Raw genomic sequence first — 23,904 nt, forward strand, 5'->3', positions numbered from 1 at the left:
GTGTATGTATAAATCAATCAACAAACAATTATCTCTTAAGCACCTACTATATGCCAATTTAAAATTTTTTTTTATGCACTGGAAATACAAATACAAAGAATGAAACACATTCTCATTTTCAAGGGGCTTACAATCCAACCCATATGTGGGCAACAAGATATTTATTTTGCCACATATATGTTAAACTTATGACATTCTGAGCCTCCCAGACTTTTAGTTGCCCTATAGAAATAATCTGTACATGCCAAAATTAGGAGTTGGTGTTAAATCAAGGATCTGTTCTTTATGAACACAGAAGAAGTAGGTTGGGAAATACTCTTTGATTTGCTTATGAGAAGCATTGCTAACATCCTTCCAACTTTTTTGTGACCTCTAAAACTTGTAGGGTGTGTACCCTAGGAATAGTTTTAACTTAATAGGACTAGAGGAAGATTTTCCATGTCCCTTAATCCCCATTCTGAATTCTTTCCCCAGCCTTCCCCCATGCTTTCCTATTTCTATGTGACCAAATTTTCCCCTGGCTCCCACACCACATAGCCCAAAATGTGGGTACAGTATGTATCCGGAATAGAGCCAGGCATCCATTTTGTTCTGTGGTTCAAAATCTTATGAAATGGCTCTGATTTTGACCGAGGATAACTTTTCAAACTGGAAACATAGATCTTGGCAGATCCTGGAGGGGGTTAAATTCCCTAGAGGTGAAGGAGGTGCCTCCTGTAGCTTTTCATTTCTTTGCATGGCACAATGCCCCAGTCATTATATCTTGCTTTAGATTTCCCCTCAGCTTCCAATTAACTAAAGTCTCTGCTTCCAGTCCTAGGTGGAGTGGGAGGGTGGGGGGAGTGGATAATGCTTTGCACTACTTATGCTTTGTTATTCAGCAAGGGGATTTGTGGTTCTAGGGATTTTTGGGATTTTATTATCAAAGTCTCTTCAAATGGTTTAAAAAAGGAAGGTAGAAGACTTAGACTGAAGAATTTTATGGCAGCCCTTCTCTACTCTCTGTAGCCCAGGATACTAGATGAATAGCCAAATATACAGTATTTGTGGCATTATACAGGACGTGTTTCTCCTACTTTGTTTTTGTCTGTGGAGGCTTTCTCTTAAAAGGTTTGTGTAAGCCTACTTTTTGTCCGACCTATGGACTAAGGCAGTCTTGACTATCTCTAACAGGTTCCTGATTCTTAAATCTTCTTGATCTATGACAAAATTGGAGTACTGACTGGATCAGAGTTTGGTGTACTGGGCAGCATGTAGAAGGCGGAGTTGGAAAGATGAGTCTAAGTTTGCCTTTGCTCTTGCTACCTGAGTGACCAAGGGCAAGACCCAATGTCTTTGAATCTCAGGTTTCTCATATGTGAAAGGTGAATAATAAGATTCAAAGTATCATCTTCATAGGGTTATTCCAAGGCTCAAATGAGGTGCAAGTCAGTCCATGAGGCATATATTAAATGCCCACCACGTGCAAAGAACTATGTCAAGTTCTGGAGGTATATTACATTTAAAAATGACAAAATTAAAAGTAGTGCCTGCCCTCAAGAGAATTACATTCTATTAGATGATGCAAAATGCAATCAGTAAATCATACAGAATTTGAGAGGGATAGATTGCTAACAACTGCAGCAATCAATAAAGGTTTCCTTTAGGAAGGTGCATGAGCTGAGTCCTGAATTCTGCTAGTAATTCTAAGTCAGCAATTTATAAGAGGAGAGGAAGGAAGGAGTGTATTCTAGGGAAGAGGAATCACTTGTTCAAAGGCAAAAGTGGGGCAGGGCAGAGAAGGAATTTTTGCAGTGCTACAGAAAGGCTAGAAGGACAGTTTGCTTAGAAAATTGAATGTATGAAAAGGAGGAATGTGAGATAAGGTTGGAAAGTGAGGTGGGAGCCACTTAGGTTCTTCAGAAATCAGAGTAAGAGTTCTTAATCTTTATTGTGTATGTAATGGACCCCTTTGGCAGTCTGCTAAAACCTATCAGCCCCTTCTCACAATAATATATTTAAATGCATAAAATAAAATACGTAGGATTGCAAAGGAAACTGATGATATTGAAATACAATTATCAACATTAAAAAATTAAAATTCACGGAATTAGGTTAAGAACCTTTGAACAAGAGCAAAAGGGGAATGATAATACATATAAAGCATATGTAATTGTCAGTTATTATAAATGATAGAGAATTGTATCAAAGAACATAGTGGACGTTTTAAGCATTTCCTCTCTTTGAAGTACAGAAAGCTCTGGGGGCGGCCAGGTAGCACAGCGAGTAAGAGCACCGGCTCCACTGTTGAGAAGACCTGGAGATCGAATCCCAGGCTCAGACACTTAGCACCCACCCAGAAACACCTGGCCTTGTAACCTTGAGCAAGTTACTTAACCCCAATTGCTTAGGGGTAGCCAGGTGGCTCAGTGAGTAAGAGCACCGGCTCCAGTGTTGGGATGACCTGTAAATCTGGGCTCAGATACTCAGCACCACACCCAGAAATAACTGGCCGTGTAACCTTGAGCAAGTTACTTAACCCCGATTGCTTAAAAAAAAAAAAGTACAGAAAGTTCTCAGTTTCTTTTTTAAATAGCAACAATTTAAAGGAAATACTCAGTTTAAACTAATTTCTTTCAAAAGTACTCTGATTTACAGTGAGAGGATATTGAAAAAGAAGTTATTTGAAGTTACATTAAAATATGTGTGTGTTTGTATGTTTATGAAAAAAAAAGACTAGATTATTATTATTTTGCCTTTTGGAGGGCAATTGGTTAAGTAACTTGCCCAAGGTTACATGGCTAGTTTTTTTGTGTGGGTGTTAAGTGTCTGAGGCCAGAACCAAACTCGGATCCCCCTGACTCCGGGGCCGGTGCTTTACTCACTGTGCCACCTAGCTCCAAAACTCGATTATTTTCAACAGGGTTGTATTCTTAAAATTTATCACTTAGTTACCAATGACCTGACAAATGGAGGGAACCGATAGGAGCTGAAACAACCCAGGTATTATAAACTGAGAGTTTCATGGAGTTTCTTGTGGAATAACCAGCATTGCCTTCTAGGGTCTGAACTCCCATGATCAATCAAAGCCTTACCACCATGTGATGAAATATTCCTAAAAGCAGCTGCCATTTAAAATTAAGTGATAATGATCTTTATAGGAAAAATTACAGCAGCATAAATAAATAGCACCTGCAGTCCCAATTAGCCCTTCCAAAGTCAGGAGTCGTTTCCCCAGCTGTAACTTGGAGCAATAATTATTATTAGGCCAATTTAAAACAAATTAGGAGGTGGTTTTGGAATTAAACCTACAATATATTTACATCAAGTGCAGCATTGTGCAGACAGTTAATTTTCCCTGCTGGGAAATGAATGCATTTTATCAAGTGGCAGCCTCCATTCTCTGTTTTGCTGAACTCTGCCAGCTGGAACACAGCTGTCTGGGAGCTGGGCAGTTGCACCGGCCTTCAAGTCAGAACAGAGGGCTGTGGGCCAGTCTTTGGAATCACATATGTAGCATTTTGCTGTCGTTGCTAAGAAGGGTGGGTTCTGACTTTTAATTCCTGACATGTCCCTCTTCCCCCACATTTCATGATGCTTATTCCTATTGAATCCCCAAGCTTGGTCACTCTTGGCACATGCTCAGATCTTTAAGGGAGGAAAAGGAGGAAATAAAAAGGTTTGGGGTGACCTCTGAATAGAAATGAAGTTGTTATTGGGTGGACATTTTGTTATGTTCCAATGAAGCTTGACTTTATCTCTGTGCTTTAGGGAAAATTAAATTGCAAAAACTGCTTCATTCTTCCTAAAATGTATTCTTGGAATGGAGGACTTGCCGAGAACACATCATTCCTAATCATGGGTTCAGCTAAAGTTGGGGCCTGTGGTAGAAAGTTGGGAAGAGCAGGGCTGAGTCAGCTTAGGTTGCTAGGGTGAACACTGACAAAGGCGTGTGCTTGCCAAATGACAGATTCTTGTTTCACCTGGTATAAAACCACATATCTTCCCACAGCCGAAGCCACTCAGAATGGGAGGGGTATATCCCTCTCTTTATTTCTTCCATTTTTTATTTTCTCAGGCATCTTGCCTGAGATAATAGAATGCACATTGGTCACTGGAGGGGGTAGGGGAGAAAAGGAAGGGAATCAAAGTGGAAGGGGTACAAAGGGCAAGTTTTATCCATGAAATTGTGCCATTTTTATGAAGCCATAGAAATATATTACTATTTCTAATAAAAGAATATAGCATATTTGGATCATCAGGTTAGTGTGGATAAGTAGTCCGGCCTTAGAATCAGGAAGACCTGGGGATGAAGTTCTGCCTCTTGTACCTACCAACTGTGTGACTATAGTCAAGTCACTTAGCCTCCTTAGGGCTCCAGGCAATTTGATAAGTTGCTGATAAAATCTTGGTTTTTAGGGAGCACAGGGAATTTCCACACTGGGAGTTCCCTGGAATGATGCAATGCCGGGAATAGAAAGAAAACAAAAAAAAAATTGTGAATTAGATCAAGCACGAGGGGCATCTCGGTTCTGTGGAAACCCTGCTAAGACTTTCAAATTCCTAGTGTTTTTGCATGTTCCTGCTGATTTCAGAAGGTAATTTATATTTTAATGGTCCAAGGATGCTTTTCATAATGTGGGCAGTCTTCCCATCAGCACAAATTGTGATCCCTCCAATGACTTCATAGACAGTCTTCATAAGTTTGTATGGCAAAAAAAAAAAAATCATTACCTAATGGTTAATTGTTTGGCAATGAAAATCTCTTCACATAGGTAAGTGGGTCTTGAGATGATAATCATTCAATCAACTGGAATTCATTAACTATCTTTTACTCATCAGGCACTGTGCTAGTTGTTGGGAATACAAAGATAAAAATTCAGTAGCATCTTCCTTCTAGGACATTATAGTTTATTAAGGGAAATGAAACTTACAAAGTAGATACGAATATATTTAACATAAACACAAAGTAATTTGGAGAGTGGGGAAGCACTGGAAGCTGAGGGAAGGGGTCAGGAAAGGCATCAGACAGGAGCTGCCATCTGCAATGAGCTTTGAAGGAAGCTAGGCATTCTTAAAGAAAGGAAATGCATTCCAGGCATGGGGCAGAGCTTATGCAAAGGCACAGAGATGGGACATCAAATTCATTTACAATCCCATCCTAATCACACACACACACACACAGAGTCACCTGTCTATGTATTATGCATTTATATTTTAATTCATTTTATACATGTATATAATCTACTTCTCTATTTATTATTTCCCACCATGCTCCATTTTTCAGCAGGATCTGAAGTGCTTGAGGATGAAGAACTAGAATAGAAGAAATAAAAGAGATGGAGACTCTTAGAGCTTCTATTTTCAGGCATATACTTGACATTTTTCCAGCTTGGGAGGACCTACCAGAACTTGTACTGGTATAAACTTGGAAAATTCAGAGTCACACCATGCCAAGAGGCATCAGGACAGGACATTAGGGTGAGAGAAATTATAAGGAATGTCTTAGAACCCTGATACCTAATCATCCTCCAATTCTAATACTCCATATTCTTTGGTCTAGAAGGTCTTTTCTAGTTTTGACAGTCTATGTTATAAAGTCTCTTTCAACTCTACCAGTCTATGTTCTAACGTTTCTTTCAGGTCCAGTGTTCTATGATGTACACTTGAAGGATCCTTTCAGGTCAAACATTCTATGCTCTATGTTCTAAGGTCTTTTATAACTCTGATAGTCAAAGGGTTTTTCTTTCCCTTCTTTATGCTAAGCACTGATTCTATCCCTTCTTCAAGTCTTCTCTTGCCCCACAACTGTCTAAAAAAGCCACAACACAAATAAACCTTTTCCCTCCTTTTGTTGTCTTGAGCATTATGTGTCGGCCACAACTCATTCTGAGCTTTAACACTCTTGTTGTCCTTATAAGGATCATGGCATGCATTTGTAGTTATCTTCCATTACTTGACCTGGTTAAATATCCAAGTTGGTTGTGTATTTGCATCTATCTCTTTGAACATCTTCCCCTCTCTTATCAGAATTGTTACCTCCTTTTTAAAAAAAAAGTAAATTTAGGTCATGGCATCCTGCCTGTCTGTTCTCTAAACTCTTTAATATTTGTTCTCTGAAAAATCTATGATGCATATCAGTGTCTGCTTGCCTCTTCTCTCCTATCTCACGAGTTCTAAGTAAAGTGGTCACTTCTCCCTGAAGTTTTCATCATTTTTATCCTAGCAACTATTTCTCAGCAATTGATAATAAATAGGTCTAGAATAGCAGTTGATGGTTGAGATTATCTTGATGACAAGCCAGTACTTTCTTTTGAATATTTATTGGCTCATGGTGCTGGACTGAGTAACAGATTAAAAAGAAGTATGATTCCTCTGGAACCTCAGAGATTGGCTGGGGGCATGTGCTTGTCTTGGTAGAGGAGTAAAATAAAGGTATTTTTCATGTTTCAACATGGTTCTACTTCACAATTTGACTTATATTCCCACAATGTCCAGGCCTTTCATTTCTATTCCTACCCTTCATTCTGCCTCTATTCTTGCTTCTCCCCTACATTTCATCTCCATTCTTTCCCCAAATCTCAAAAAATAGTCTGGAGGACTTAATGTACTAGTCAGCGTGGGCCCAGACAGATCAGGCTGTTCTGTGCTACAAAAACTATAGACCTTTTATGTTTCCATCACATAGACTCTACATTTCCAATATAATAATACATTTTTTGTTGTTCTGGGAAGAAGCTTGAAAAACTATAGAGAGAAGAACAATTTTTGAGGACTGAAGAACTCAAATTGAACTCCAAGGGTGATAAAATTCCAAAGCCTTCTTTGGAACTAGAGAATTTCTTTCTTTTAAAATAGTTCAGACTTCTTTTTGCTTTCCTAAATGCTTTCCAAATTATATGTATTTTTTTTTTCAAATAAATTCTCTGACTTTCTGTGGTGTCTATTAAATAGCTATTAAATATTGCTAACCCAAATATCTTTCCAAAGGAGAAAAAAATCTTAGCGAAAGCAAGCTGTGAATTCTCTGGTGAGAGCCACTGGGAAATTAGCCTCTCATTTCCTTCATCCTGGAAAAATGCATGACCTTTGATAAAATCCCAAATTTAAGAGGAACAGAAATAAATTGCCTCACAGTTTGCTAGATCCTTGAGAGATATAAAGGAAGCTATGTTTTTCTTCCCATTACTTTTCAGAGGAATCTAGATAATCTATAGAAAGACTAAGGTAATTCTCTGATTAAAAAAATAACACATTGTTCAAAATAAACTATTCATGGATTTTTTTTTGCAATATCATCCACATCTCCCCTCCTATTTGTGGTTAACCTCTCTGAGGTCTTCTACAATAGGTATTTCCTTCTCCTTTCCTTTCACTATCATCTTAACCCTCTGCAGTATGGCTTCTGATGTCATTCAATTAAAACTGATCTCTTTAAAGTTATTGACAGTTACAACTAATGGCCTTTTAAAAAATCTCATCCTCCTTTTTTGTAGTCTTTGACATTGTGGATCACCTGCTTTTCCTTGACATTCTCTACTAAGTTTTTCTGACACTGCTCTCATGGTTTTCTTTCTACCTATGTGACTTCTAGTTTTTAGTTTCTTTTGCTAGATTTTCATCAAGGTCATGTCTGTTAACACTGAGGGTCTGATGGGATTCTGTCTTAGACCCTCTTTTCTTCTTCCTTTACACTATTTCACTTGACCTCATCAGCTCTCATGGATTTAGTTATCATCTTTGTGCTGATGAATCTGAAATCTGCTTATCCATCCATAATATCTCTTTTGGCCTCCAATCTTCCATCTCTGCCTATTAGACATCTTAAATTGGATGTTCAGTAGACACCTTGACCTCTACATCTCCAAAACTAAACTTTCCTACCAAAACACTACCTTCTTCCTGACTTCCCTGTTACTATTGAGGGCACCACCTCATAGTCACTCAGATGTGCAACCTAGGTGTCCCCTTCAACTACTCACTCTCTCTCACCCCACCCCACCCCCATCTCTAATATGTTGTCATGAACTATAGATTTTACCTTTTTAACATCTCTAGCATATATACCTTTCTCTCATCTGACATTGTCACCCTCCTGGGACAGGCCCTCATTTCCTTGCACCTGAATTATTACAATAGTCTGCTGGTTGGCTTGCCTGCCATAGATCTCTTTCTTCTTAGGATAGTTCAGCCTTCATTCAATTGTCAAAATGATCTTCCTAAAGCACAATTCTGACCATATCACCCTCTGTTGCCCCAGAAACACCCATATGCAACAAATTCCACTGACTCACTATCACTTCCAGGATTAAATGTAAAATATTATTCTTGGTCTTCAAAGTCCTTTATACCCTTCCCCCTCCCTACATTTCCTGTCTTCTTTTACTTTTTAGCAACCTCACCCTCCACCCTCTCCAACACACACACACACACACACACACACACACACATACACTCAACAATCCACAATTCACTGACAGCATCCTTGCTGTTTCTGGTACAAGACACTCCAGAAAATTTCAGTCCCCCCCTCCCCCACTGGTTGTTTTTCATTTCTGGAACGTTCTCTTTCTGCATCTCTGCCTCCTGGCTTTCTTCAAGTCCTAGATAAAACCTAACCTTTAACCACAAACTTCTCTCAAGCCCCATTAATAGTAGAGTTTCTCCTCTTTTAATGATTTCCTTTAACCTGTGTAGAGTTTGTTTATAGATAGATGTTTGTATGTTGTCTTCTTCACCATACTAGGAGCTACATGAAAACAGACACCATATGTTGTCTTTCTTTGTATCCCTGGTGCATAGCACACATAGTAGGTGCTTAATAAATATTTATTGACTGACAATTAATATCGGATAATATTCATGAAATCCCTGAATATACCTGTTACTTTCCTTTCTATATACTTTTGCCCATGTGTAGTGCCAGTGCAATATTTATAGCACCAAGTGTGACTATAAATATTCCCATATAGTGCTCAATTGCAAAATATAACAAACTCTTCATATAGAGGACAGAAGTAAAGCATTTATTTAGATACCAGAAAACTGAATTCCAAAACCAGTAAGTCAATTCCATCATAGTAGTAAAGAAGTTAATGAGCCATAACAACACAGAGAGCCACAGCATCCTTTAACCTTCCCCAAACCAATATAATATCAATACTTACTCACAAACCTCTCTATCTCATTGCCTGAGTGTCCTCTCTCTCCCATTGTCTCTCTGGCTCTGACTCCCAGCTTCCTTTGGGCTCTGCTTCCCTTCAGTAAACTCCGCCCACCACAGGTTCCATGTGACTACATTCAACCTATTAGGAGCAGAGTTTGCTTTCAAAGCAAGGAAGGTCTTCAAATTCCCCGTAGGCTTGTTAAGGGGCAGAGAAGATCTTCAAATTAACATCACCATTACACCATGTCATTCCCTAAGCCTTGAAAGTTCTCCACTATATTCACTTGAGTTGATTAGTCAATAAACATTTATTAAGTACTTATTATGTTCCAGGCACCAAGCTAAGCATGGATTATGCAAAGAAAAGCAAAAAAACCAGGCCCTACTCTGAAGGTGCTTACAGTCTAATGGGAGAGACAGCTTGAAATATTACCCATCCTTTAAAGGCCAACTCAACTGCCAGATTCACCATGCAACCTTCCATTCCCCCATCCTCTTTTATACTCTCATCTACTTTTGCTTTAGAAGTCCAGAAGTATCAGAGGCGTGAATTGCTCCTCTTTGCATCTGTCTTGGACACAAATGCTTCCTACACTTATGTAACCTTCATGTGTATGCCCTTTTCACACATGGTTTATAAATGTATGTCCTTCCATGTCTGTTTCCTCAGGGCATCTGCTCTTTCAACTGGTAACATGTCTACAAAGGGGAGAATATAATAGAGTTATAAAGGAAATATTCTATAACTACTTTATTCTCTATGCTATTTTACTACATGACTTAGAGAAACAAGAAAAAAAAACTAAGTATGTCTTCTGATTAGCATAAGTAAATGAATCAAGGGGTGGGGATATTTAGTTATAATTTGAGTGAATAGTGACCCACAGAGGACTTTGAACCTGGGTTAGCTTTTCTGGGAGCCCCATGTGGGAAAGAGAGGAAGAATTAATGTTTTTACCGGCTTTAATTTGCTTGAGAGACAAGGTATAATGGATAGGGTATGGGACACAGTGTCAGGCAGCCCTCAATTCAAATCCTAACTCAACACTTATTTTATGGGTGTGACTAAGGATTGTTACATAATGTCTGTGAGCTCCACTTTCTTCATCTGTAAAATGTGGATAATAATAGCACTTACTTTGCAGGGTTGTTTTGTGGATCAAATGAAATAATATTTATAAAGTGTTTTTTGCAAATCTCAAATTTTTATCATTGAGGGAAGAGATCAAATCTTAAGTTTTTATCTGCTTCTAATGCCTAACAATGCTCTATATACACCAGATACTTATTAAATGTTTTGTGGAATCAATGAATTTCTTAATCTGATATATATTTCATAGTTAGTTATAGATGTCAGCTAAATATGAGAAAATTGTGAGCTTATTTTCCTATGTGAGCAATGTTCTCCTATATAACCTTTATTGAATTTTATCTGTCCAAGTAAAAGATGAGTGAAGTTATTCTCTGATTTATCTTTTAATAAAATTCTCATTGGGCTGTCATGGTAGCCCAACAAGGCTGCGATTTTGGCAAAAAATGTTATTTTGCTCTCCTTAGTAACCCAATCTTGCTATCATTTTTTTCTGAGTATATATTGGTTTCAAGGAAACCAATGGAAACCAAGCTGAACGACTGGGAAATATTCTTGAAAGATTGCTAAGTGGTACCAAGTAATGAAATGGAATAGAGTTGGAGATGCCCTGAAAAAAATTTTAAAACAAAATGTGGATAAAATATTTTCTCAAGGACTCTTTGAATTGGTTAGTGAAAAGGCTGTTCCTTTTATAAAATACTTCTCTAAATCCCAGAATGATCTTGTCTTCCTTTCTTCCCCTACTGATTAACATTTCCACTAATCAAAAATGAAGTAAACAGACAGAGAAAGAATTTTCCTTTGATGCCCTCTCTATATAAGGGCTCATAACAAGTACAATGCATCAAATACTTCATGGGCTGAATAATACCATTTATCAGACTTTCTAGAGGGAAGATGAAAATGACTCAATGTTCCTATCATGTAAAATGTCAACAAGGTACTCTTAGACAAAATCCCTAATTCCTGCATTTAGAATCAAGTGGCTTTTAAAACTTCAACAGGAAATGTTCTGAAGGGGTAGAAAGAGGAGAACTTGGTACCAGAGATGGGTAGACCAATAATCACATTCAGACTTCTATTTCTTAGTTTAGAAGGTAAAGTTTTTTAATCTTTTTATCTCACCCAATATTTAGCAGTCCATTCATTAATAAGGAAGAGGAAAAAATTGAAGCTTATGAGCATGTACACATGGTTTATTTATATGTGGCTCACAGAGAAGTTTTTATAAAGATACTGAGAATCTTGCCCACCTTCCCCAAGGGAAATTTTGATACCTACCTGGAGGGGAGCAGGAGAAGGGGCATCAAATCTTTCCACTGTGCTCTCCTTAGAGAGGCAGAACCCAACTCAAGTCATATCTATCTGTTCCCCAAAATGTTGCTAGTTTAGTGAAATAATTTTTGCCTTAAGTTCATGCTGCTGTGACTTAAAGAGGAAAAGGCACTCCAAAGTTGGGGTATCTAAAGGCTTAATCCTTTCTCTCCCAATGATCACCAGAAATAGTGATTAGTAAACTCACTTATCCAAGGAGACAGCAAACAAATAAGAAAAGTTATACAGATTAAAATATGATAGACAATACACAGAGTGAATAATCTCTCCTACTGAGAGCAAAATATCTCAGCTCAACCAAGAGAGAGGCTTCTATCTCATGCAAAGGGAAATTCCCTGAAGTCTCTAAGGAGTTAAGTTGGAAATCAGCCCATATTAAGGAGTCAACTTTTCCCTACATGTCTGCCCTCCAACGTCTGGTCTCTTTTCCCGGATTTCTCCCTGAAGAATTTGGAATTGTATGTGTCTTATGTAAAAGCAGGGGGGATGAGGAATGTTTTTCTTCCACAAATTTTTGAACCAAATCTGTCCCTTATATAAGTTTGTGACATGGAGTCATCATTTTCTCCAACAATGAGGAGAGTCTTATGTAAATGTTCTTCTACCTTACACCTCCTTTACACAATCTTCTGTTCTCTTCATCCTCCTCTCTCCCCATGCCAAACTTCCTAACTTCTCTCCCCTCACTAAATATCAGATAGGTTCTTTTCTCAAGAAGGAATAGGATCACAGCAGCATTTTTTTGTGGTAGCAAAAAAATAAAAATAAAAACTTGGAAGCAAAGAGTGTTCTCATTCATTGGGAAACGATTCAACACATTTTCAATTATAAAAATAATGGAATATTATTGTGCTGTCATCCAGTCAGCTAATACCTATAACATGCCAGGGCATATAAATGCTAAGTACTGGGTATACAAAGAAAGACAAAAGACAATCTCTGCCCTCAAGGAGCTCACGGTCTAATGGGAGGGAAGACACCTACAAGAAACAATGTACAAACTAGATACCTAGATACAAACAGGATAAATTGGAGGTTATAGAGAGGGGGACGCATTGACATTAAGGAGGACAGGAAGCCTTCTTGCATAAAGTGAGACAAATGTGAGGAATTCAAAGAGACATGGAAGCAATTTAAAAACAGATGTAAAGAGAAGGGAGCCATAGCAGGAGAACTGAGTGCACAGTGCCTACAATAACCCTCATAAAAAGAATTGAGGAAATGGAGCTGAGTTCTGTGTGACCCTGGAGAAGTCATGAAGTCATCACCCTCCTTTCAATAGAGTATTGGCGATCGATGGGTATGGAATACTGCATGCACTGCCAAACCTATGTCTTTTGGTTTTGCTAAATTGGTTTTCTTTGTTACAAAGGAGATTTCATTTTATTTGGGAGGCTTAGGGAATTGGTATATCATCCCTGGTTATGAATAAGATACACAAACAAGAGGTACCAATTATCTTTTCATTTTATTTTTTTTTATTTTAGACTCAAACGCCGGAACACAAATGCAGAACAGAGAAAAGAAACAAAAACATGTCATAAACTCAAATATTGGAACTTAAATACAAAGTTAGAAAGAAAAAAGCATCTCATATGCACAGCAGAACATAGGAGAGAATTCTATGTAACAATAAATTTTCATTCCAAGAAAGGCTGCATGATAAATAATACTCGTGTTGAAATTGTCCATCTTTTCTTTGCTTCCTTGTGAGTTTTCTTTTGTTCTCTGCTGTGCACTTTTTTACTTTGTTCTTTTTTCCCCTCCCCCACCCCTCAGAAGGCTATAATAAACTTTAGATGTTTCTCTATAGCTATAAATATATACATACACATATACATATATAGACATATAATTTCCCAAACCTATTCTATGCCTGATCTTTATTTTTATTTTTGTGCATATCACTTGTTTCCAATGATTTTTTAAAAAAAGAAATAGGGCTAGCTGAGCTCTTACTGGACTTCCATCCTAAGTAGACTGTGTCATTTTGGTGACTGTCCTGGGACAATAGTCAATGAAAGTGGCCTTAAATTAGTTCCACAGATCTCGTGAACAAATTTCCACAACTCAACAGAGGTTTTAGATGGGGTTGGCCTCTGCTGTTACTTTCCTTTACCTTGTACAACAGTATAAAAATGTGGTTGGCAAAGCCAAGATAACCAAGTAAATGTCCAATTATCTTCCTAATCCTCCCCACAACCCTGTATGCTGGTGCTATTTTTGTCTCCCATTTTACAGATGGATAAACCAAGACTCAAGAAGTTACTTGCCCAAGGGTTACACAGTTTGCAAGTGCCTGATGCAGGACTCAAATCCAGATCTTCCAGCATCTGAGGTCATTACTTCAGTTAATGTATCATACATACCTCTCAATTTAGCTAAGCTATGTCAAGTTTTGATTGAAGTTTAGCTATTACAAAGAAGTATCTTCTTTAATGACTTCTGAAGCTGGGAATAGGAAGGCCCTCTTCCACTTTGTCTCTTAGGATTAAATCCTTCGTACATATCACAGTGCCCGGCATATAGGTGAGCTCTTGATAAATACGTATTCATTGAGAGGTCAGAGATGGGTGGTGGTCATTCAAAGCTTTACAGAGCCTCCACATTGTAGAATGCAGGATGAATGCTTGCAGCAGCTGGATTCTGAGTAGAACAAGTCAGTTTCAGTGACATTTTAAAGACCTTAAGACTGTGAGCTTTAATCCCATCCTCTCTTGATTTACAAATCAGCAAGCCTTTCACAGGATGGGATGATTTTTATGAGAGTGCTTGTTGCATAAATGTTTGTTGAATTTAATTGAATAATGAAACCTTGGGAGTTGATTTTCTAAGTGAACTCAGGCTTTCATAAGAGGTGCAAAAGTTTATAGAAAATGTACTTTGTCATAAAAGAAACCACTTTCATAGGAAGCCTCGATGTACTTTTAAAAAACACCCCAGATATTAGTGAACAAGTTCACATAGAAGGAATGAACTGCTTGGTAAGGGTGCATACAAATGATCTTGTTTATGTGGCAATAAAGGGATTATTTTCTTTTATTACCTGAGATCCCTGGGCCATGGTGCAGCTGGGATGTCTCAGTCATACACCATAAGGAGATTTTCAGAGACTAAGCTGAGGGGCTTGGTATGAATGCATCCATACTTGTCTGGCTTTTGTGAGAGGATTAACATGTCTAATTGAGAAACATTACCTGGTATTTAGTTCTAGGCTAAATTTGCTGAACAGGTTTGACATATGTTTGGCTCTTCTCCTATGGAGTGGGTTATGTCATGTATAAAATAACAAATTTGTTGATTTGGTTAAAAATAAAAGAGCTAATGACATAGGCTTGGAGCTTATTTTCCTTCATAATCCATAGCTGGATATTGTCAGCAGAACTCCAACATCCCTACGGCCCCTGGAAGAGGAGGAGCCTTACCTAGAATGTCTTTGGCTATGAAAACTGGAAGGGATGTCAGTACATCTCCACATCTGGCATGCACTACCAACGAGTCAGCAGTGGCTTATGGCATTTATATAGGGCTCCTTAAGTATAGGTTACAGAGCCCTTTATGAATGAATAAATAAATAAATAGATGAATGAATGAATGAACGAATGAATGAATGAATGAATGAATGAATGAATGAATGAAGACATACCCCCCTGATCTCTGGAGAATAAACACCTTAGAATGATTTAAAATGATATATTGAATGCTCTCTCAACTCATGCAAATTGATATAATGCACTAGTCAGAGGACCTGGGTGTGAAACCTGGGTCTTTCACTTATTCCTATGTGACCTTGGTCAAGTCACTTAATCTTTCTGGGCCTCAGTTTCCTCAGCTGTAATCTGAGAGGGAGTTGAACTAAGTGATTACTAAGATCCCTTCAGCTCCAAATCTATGGATTTACACTAAGTCTAATTCTGGGAGATTATGTTGGTTCTAGGCCTTCCCTGGGAATTTAGAGCCTCTAGTTTGACTTGGAAAATCTTCAGGGAACCTGGATAGTATTTAGCTTTCTAGGACACTCAAGTTCAGTTTAAGAGTTGAACATTCATGGATACAGATTGGAGTGATCTACTATTTCTCATACATCCCTCTATAAGTATGTCTTTATAGGTATAAGTATAACAATATTTATATATTGTTATTAGATATCCTATATCTATCTTTATAGATATCTATAATATGGAATTTACCTCTCCATATACATTGTTTTCCTATCCTGGAATGTAAGCTCCTTGAGCACAGAGACTTATGTCATTGTAACCCTAATCTATTGATTAGGAAGACCTAATGCTCACATTGAAAATTTAGGAATTGGCTCTCAAAAGCTTGATGAGCTAGCTTCAGCACACTTTGCTGGGCACAGCTACAATTAGGGGGCATGACAGAGATGATGAATCAGTTGATTTTTGAAACATTTGAACATGAACATTCACATCTTGGAAATCAACAAACACCACAAAAGGGCTTTATTTATTGTTTTGCTAATTGCCCAGGCTTAAGAAAGTGAAGAAGAAAATGTCCATAATTCAGATTAAATTTTAAAAATGTGTCATGTGTACATTTTGCTTTTTTAGAAAACCTGTGGTTAAATACTTTCCAGCACACCACTGTGTCTCCATGAGGCTCTGCCCTGGATCCTTCTCTCTTTTTTCTCTCACTTGGTGATCTCATCAGCTCCCACAGGTTCAAACACTATTTCTTGTGATCTATATATTCAACTCTAGTCTCTCTCCTGATCTCCAGGATTTTATCACCAACTGCCTATTAGATATTTCAAGCTAGCCTTCTCAGAGGTACTTCCAACTTGCCATGTCCAAAATGGAGCTCATTATCTTTCCCAGTAAGCCCAGTCTTCTTCCAGACCTCCCTGTTTCCTTCACTAGCAGCACCACCACTTACCCAGACTTGTGCCTCGGTGTCCTCCTTCACTCCTTACTCTTATTCCCCTCACATATCAAATCAGTTGCCAAATCTTGTTGCTTTTATCTCCACATCTTTCACACACCTCCCACCCTCTCCACTCATATACCCCACTTCAGACTCCCATTACCTCTCAGCTAATCTATTGCAGTGGCCTCCTAATTGGTCTACCTTCAGTCTTCGCCCTCTCCCACCCATCCTCCATACAGATACCAGAGTTATTTTCCTAAAGTCTGATTATGTTGTTCCTCTACACAACAGACTCCAGTTGGCTCCTTATGGCTTTGAGGTTCAACTATAAATTCCACTGATTGGAATTTAGACTTCTTTTACAAACTGACCCCTTCTTAGTTTTCTGTTCTTCTTAGAAATTACTCATCTTCCTGAACTATGTGTTCCAGTTAAATTGGCCTTCATGCAATATGTTCTGCACACATTATGTCTCCCATCTCTGTGCCTTTGCAATGGCTGACCCCCATGCCTGTTAGACTCTCCCTATTCATCTTGACCTCTCAAAATTCCTGGTCTCCTTCAGATCTCAGCTCAAGTACCACTTTCCACATGAAGACTTTTTTGATCCCTCCAGTTTCTAGTGCTGCACTCCTATAGCCATTCTAATCATTCCTTTGTATGTAGAATGCTTATTCTTATATGTATACATGCTCTTGAATAAGCTCCTTGAATGCAGGGATTACTTCATTTTTGGTTTTGTATCCTCAGCAGTTGACAAAAATCTTGGCATTTTTGTTGTTGTTATTGAATCACTCTTCATGGCCCCATTGGAGTGGTTTGCCATTTCCTTCTGCAGCTCATTTTACAGATAAGAAAACTGAGGCATACAGGGTTAAGTGACTTGCCCAAGGTCACACAGCTACTAAGTTTCCGAGGCCAGATTTGAACTCATGAAGATGAGTTCTTGACTCCAAACTCAGTACTCTATCTACTACATGACCTAACTTTGATACCACTGAAAAATACTCATGTGTGATGTGCTGCAAAAGCGGTCACAGGTCATAGATTCAGAGCTGGAAGAGATGTTAAAAGTCATCTGTTCCAAACCTGTAGTTTTATAAACAATTCAGCTGGGATCCAGGGAAATACAGTGACTTTTGCAGCAACTATCTGAAAATCTCACAGGTGCTCTGTGTCAGTCAGGATTTGAGCCCAGGTCCTTTGACTTGAAACCTGGACCTGGTACCTCTTCCTCTTTGTGACTCTGAGATGCATTTGGAATGCTATTCTATCCTCACTGGCCAAAGAGGGGCAGGACTTGTGCCCCATTGCCCTGTAAAAAATACTGTAGGGGCAGCTAGGTGGTGCAGTGAATAGAGCACCAGACCTGGAGTTAGGAGGACCTGAGTTCAAATCCAGCATCAGACACTTAACACAAAACTTGCCATGTGACCTTGGGCAAGTCACTTAACCCCAATTGCCCTACCTTCCTCGCACCAAAAAAAAAGCAAAAAAATAAATAAATAAAATTAAAATAAAATACTGTAGCTGGCTCACTTTCATATCGATAGTGCTGCTACTACCAATTTAATATGGACAAGTTCTTTTTGAGATGTCATGATGGTGTTGGCAGTTTTCAGGTCCTGCACTCAATCCCCATACCTATTAATCATTTATTCCTGTCTTTCCATAGTGACAAGGGATGCATATGTGTTTTCCATTGGTTGATATAACATCCAATGATCTCAAAAGTACCTGAAACTTGACAGGGTGGTCTGAACCATTTGTCTTGGAGTATAGTGACTTAGTAGCAGGTGTTCACATGGTGGTCAGAAAAAGAGATACAAGGATACTCTCAAGGTCTCTGTGAAGAACTCCATGGGAGACACTGGTACAGGACCACCCAGCATTGCTTAGCTGCATCAGAGAAGGCACTGTGCTCTATGAACAAGCAGAATAGTGATATGTCAAGAAAAACATGAGATGCACCAATTTAGAGATGTTGCCATCCCAAATGTTCATTTGGACTTTTTGTGCCTGACCTGTGGGTTTATAAATTCAAATTTATACTGGTCTGATTAGCCACAACTGGACACATTATGATGTCATTTAGTCCCCTTCAAGCATGAAGAACCACCAACGACAGTACCGTGAAATTTGCTATGAACATCAGATCGGCCAGAAGGGACCTTAAAGGCCATATAGCCAACCTCCTCAATTTATAGAAGAGGAGACTGAGGTTCAGGCAGGTTATGGAACATGTACATTGTCACACAAATAGAAAATGTCAGAGGCAGGATTAGGACCCACGTTTGGCACTTTCTCTTCTATACAACGCTGTATCTCAGAGATAAATTGTAGGCTGTGTCAAAATGCCTTTGTCATCTCCTATTTGGAATGCTTTTTGTAAAACTGACCTTCCCTGCTGACAGGGAAGGAGTACATATTGCCCCAGCACACAAGGAGCTTAAGAAAAGGAACACATGCACACATCCTCAAACACCGTTTCCCTATATGTCTACCCTTGCAGTTGGTGCGAAAGAGAAACAGAAACACATACACATACAAGGCAGGAACTGTTGCTAGGAACCCTGGACTGCACAGTTGTGCCCATCCTACTTCCCAAAGACTTATTTATTGCAGCGAATGACTCAAACCACTTAAAGCTATCAAGATGGCAGCCAGTCTGATTTCACATTGGCAGAGCAATAGTGGTCCTTCCTCTCCTTAATGACGCCAGCTGCTGATGCTGCTCCTCATGGGTCTCCTTCCAGATGTTTGGTGGTATTGTGACCTTCTCCTTGAGGAATCTCACTGGCATCCTCCCATCCTTCCTTATCAATGGTGCACTTTGACCTCCTCATCCTTAAGATATGACTAAAAGGACGCATAACAACATCTCACAACAACATACTGTTGAGTCTGTTCAGACCATAATGGGGTGCCTAGCTCATTTCAAATAATGCCAAATGACTCCATATGGTAGCTCCTACTACTAGTAGAATCATATAGTTCCTGGTCCATTGCTCTGTGATTATCTTCTCCTAAAGTCAATTATGGGAAAAAGAAATTCCTGGCAGGAAAATAGTTTTGCAGTGGAGGAGATCAGACTAGATGACCACGAAGGTCCATTCCTTCCAGCTCTAAGTCTGTGATTTAGAACATGATCCATGCACAGAACCATTTTTATGCATGAATCAATGTTCTAAATCACAGGCTAAATCACAGTTAAATCTAAATCACAGCTGAAGATAACATAGATCATAGGGTTCCACATTTACCACTAGAATAACCCTTTGAAGTAATTTGGTTCAATCCTCCCATTTTACAGATGAGAAAACCAAGGTCCAGTGAAATTAAATGACTTGCCCAAGGCAAAGCATTGGAGCATATATCTAGAGATGGAAGAGACCTCAGAGTCCGACTTGTCTTCCATTCCTTCACTTGACAGAGTATAAAAGAGAAGATCAGATGTATTTAGGACTGAACCTTTAGCAACATTTGGATAGTTGGTTGGAAGAGAAAAAAAACCATCTGGGTAAGAAGCGAAGGAAAGAATCAAAGGTAGGAAAATTAAGTTTGAGAAACATTAAGTACTCACTGCATGAGGAATATTGCACTGGGCCATGGATTAGATGCAAAGTCTAGATAAGATGTATGACCCCTCCCTTCCTGGAGCTTCTAGTCCAGAGGGAGTAGAAGTGGAATAAGGTTGTGTCCCAGAAATTGAGGAAACAAGGAAGTTTAAGGAGAGTGTCAGCAATAATGTCAAATGCTACCCAGAGGTAGAAGGGAATGAGGCCTGGGGAAAAGCCAGCAGATTGTTCCAAGAAGAACATAGCTACATTCAAGTTCCAGGATGGAAATCAGAGATTAAGGAAAGAATGTGCAGCAAAGAAATGGAGGCCACGACAGCAAGAAAGTGTGGCAGTAACATCTGGCTGCATTTTCTGGAATTTATCTTTCACTCATTTTCCTTCCCTTCTTTGTCTCCATTCTGCTGGCTCTGAGTTAAAAAATAAAACTGACTTAAAAAAAATCCTTCTTCTGTTGATCCAGTGAGAAATTTACTTCCTGTGGCTGGAAGATCTGGCAGAGAGAATATCACCATGTCTCTCTGTGTGTGACATTCATATTAAATTTATTTTTCTATTACAATAACACAGTATGGCCCAGTGGCTCTAACTTCACATGAAAGTCACCCTCTAGGCTATAGCCCTCACATAAATATCCTCTTGTGCTTTCAAAGAACAAAGTTCTCTGGTACTCCAGGGATGGAGCAACTTTTAGAAAATCTGTATGAAAAGTCTTGAGAATTAGTGGTAGAAGCAGATGAAGGTGTTTTCTTCTAGAAAAATTGAGTTATTCCAACTTATTTCCTTTCCTTTTATTTTTTATACCTTGAATGAGATTACTGGGTAAGGGAAACACCTTAGATGTTGTTTACCCAGATTTTAGCCAAGCATTGATAAAGTGTTTCATCTTATCTTTGTGGACAAGATGGAGAGAAGTGAACTAGGGGATGGGACAGTTATGTGGATTCAAAACTGGTTGGATGTCTGAATCCAAATGAATGTGTCATGAATGTGTCAGTATAAATTTGGAGAGAGGTCTCTAGTGTAGCTCCCTGTGGATGTATTTTTGACATTCTGCTGTTCAGAATGGTTATCAATGACATGGATAGATGGAATGCTCACCAAATTTTCAGAAGACACAGATCTAGGATGGTTTTGACATAATAGTGTTGTTTATTTGTTTTGTTGACATGTAATCAGAATACCTTTCCATATAGAGTACAAAGGGTTTTCTTTAAAATATCTCTAGGTGGTAAAGAGTCCAAATATTATTTTCTCCATTTTACAGATGAGGAAATTGAGACTCCACTGACTAAGTGATCTGTGAAAATTTCATATGTCTAGTAGAAGAGCTGAGACTTGAAACTAGGCCCCTTGAACCATAATCAAACAAATTAATTCATACTAAGTGTTTTGTAGGCCATCGAGCACTCTCTAAATGCAAGTTATTATTACCTCAAAACCAGGCTTGGAAATCACTGACCTATGACACCTAGATCTGAAATTACCTAGGATCATGGATTTAGAGTTTGAAAGGGCTTTTGGAGGTCTCCTAGCCTAAATCCTTTTTTTTCTGCAGATGAGGAAAGTAAGATCCTAAGAGACACACAAATGGAGGTGGGATTTGAACCCAGTTAAAATCTGACTCCAAATGCAGAGTTTGACTGCTTTGTAAAATTTGTGAATTTTTCTATTATAAACTATTTCTATTGAGATTATGAATGTACATTTCTGTGCCACAGTCTATAATTAGAGTTTTAAATTATTTAGTTCATCCCTCTGACTTTAGACCACATGTAAAACATTCCTGAGAGATGAAAATCTGTTCAAATTTTACAGACCTTCAAAGGTTCTGTTCAGGAGGTTCCTCATATTACTGGTAACATATTTCAAAAGGTGGACGCATCCCTATAAGGATTCCTCATTCTATCTAAACTGAACCATAGTAATTAACAGATGTAATATGAAACATTATTCAGGAATTTTCAAGGAAGGGAGAAAACAACATAAATCCAGTGGAAAGAGATCTAGATTTGGAATCAGAACATTTGGTTTCCATCCAAATTCCTTATGACTTAGGTGGCCTTGGGAAAGTCCATTAACCTCTTTGGGCCTCAGATTCCTAAAATTAAGAATTTGTACAGATCTTCACTAAGGACTTATCTCTCTCAAAACTCCATGATACCAGACCGCAGGATCTGTTTGTTAAGCCACTTGTTAAATGCCGCGTCAATTTGTACAGTTTTGCCCACTCTGATTTCATGCAGTTCTCCTATTTTATGATTAAAATGAAGACTTCCTTCTAGTCTGGTTCAGACAATCCCTGCTGTACAGTGTGCATTTTGTCAACTACCAGAATAGAATGATAATATCAGAAAGAACATGTAGGGGTCAGCAGGTTCCAACTTCTGACTGGTATCTGAAGAAGCAGAAAAGCAGATGAAGAAAACCAGCAAATAGCATGGGAGGTTAGCAGGGAGAGTATATCATCCTCCAAAAGCCAAGATCTGAGGGAAATTGGTATGGCAAGGAGAGAGAGAGAAGGACCTCCTGCCCCAAGCACAGAATGACTTCACCATTGTAGGATGAAAGCTTTCCCTTAGATCCCTAGATGATATTAGTCCTAAGTAGCAATATGACCTCAAACTCATAATCTACTGCACTAATCCAGTGCCCCTTCATGTCTAGACCTTGGATATATTTATATATCTTTAGTTAACTCACAATCTTATTCTCTACAGAGGTCACATATTTTTTCCCACTTTCCTCAAAAGCCTAACCCTAAGCCCCCCGACTCTTTCACCTCCCCATTTATGGATATAAATTACTATATAAATGCTACTTCTTCCTTTTCTACTCTTCTCCTCCTCCTCCTTCTCTTTCTTCTCCTTCTTCTTTTCTTGTTCTTGTTCTTGTTCTTGTTCTTGTTCTTGTTCTTGTTCTTGTTCTTCTTCTTCTTCTTCTTCTTCTTCTTCTTCTTCTTCTTCTTCTTCTTCTTCTTCTTCTTCTCTTTGTTGCCTTACTCACCCCACCATCTCCTCTCAAAATATCTCTATACTTTCACTCATACCTTTTTTCCCATGAGGCAGAATAGTATATTATAAAAAAAAATTAAGGATCTGGAGTTGGAGGACCTAGGCTCAAATCCTAGTTGTTCCACTCATTATTTGTGTGACTTTGAGTAGATCTCATCACCTCCTAATCACTAAATCCAAGAGCCTTTTTTCAGTCTTCATTGACTGCCTTTGGCATTACTGACCAACCCCTTTTTTCCAGGTTTAAGTAAGATTGCACTCTCCTGGTTCTTTTATCATCTGCCTACTCATTCGTCTTCTCCACTGGATATTTCCTCTTGTAATTATATATATACACACATCCTTCCCCATTCTGGGCTCCAGACTTGCATTTCAAGCTATCTAGACATATTCATCTGGATTTCCTCTTTTCATCTCAAATTAGACATATTCCAAACTAAACTCATCTTACCTCCAAAGTCCTTTCCTTCTCTTGATTTCTCTATTTCCATGAAAATTCTCTTAGGTTTCTCCTTCTTCCCTGTCATCTAGGTCCAATCACTTGCTTACATCCTCTTAATTCCGCCTTTATGATGTCTCTCAAATCCATGCCCTTTTCTCTATTTACAATGCTAATCCATGCCACCATCCTAATAGAGACCTTTATTTTCCTCTTGCCTAATATATCCTAGGATTAATCTAGTGAGTCTCCTTGTCTTTACTCTTTCCCCCTTCCAATCTAAACTACATACTACTTCCAGAGTAATCTTTCTAAAATAGCGCTCTGATGTTATCAACATTCTCCATTCCACATCTTCAGTGGCTCCCCTCTGCTTATGGTATAGAATCCAAACTTCTTCAAGGCTCTCC

Source organism: Petaurus breviceps, unplaced genomic scaffold (genome assembly GCF_028583685.1).
Source record: "Petaurus breviceps papuanus isolate PSGF00001 unplaced genomic scaffold, PetGlider_PUasm1.0 229, whole genome shotgun sequence".
Classification (NCBI taxonomy): domain Eukaryota; kingdom Metazoa; phylum Chordata; class Mammalia; order Diprotodontia; family Petauridae; genus Petaurus; species Petaurus breviceps.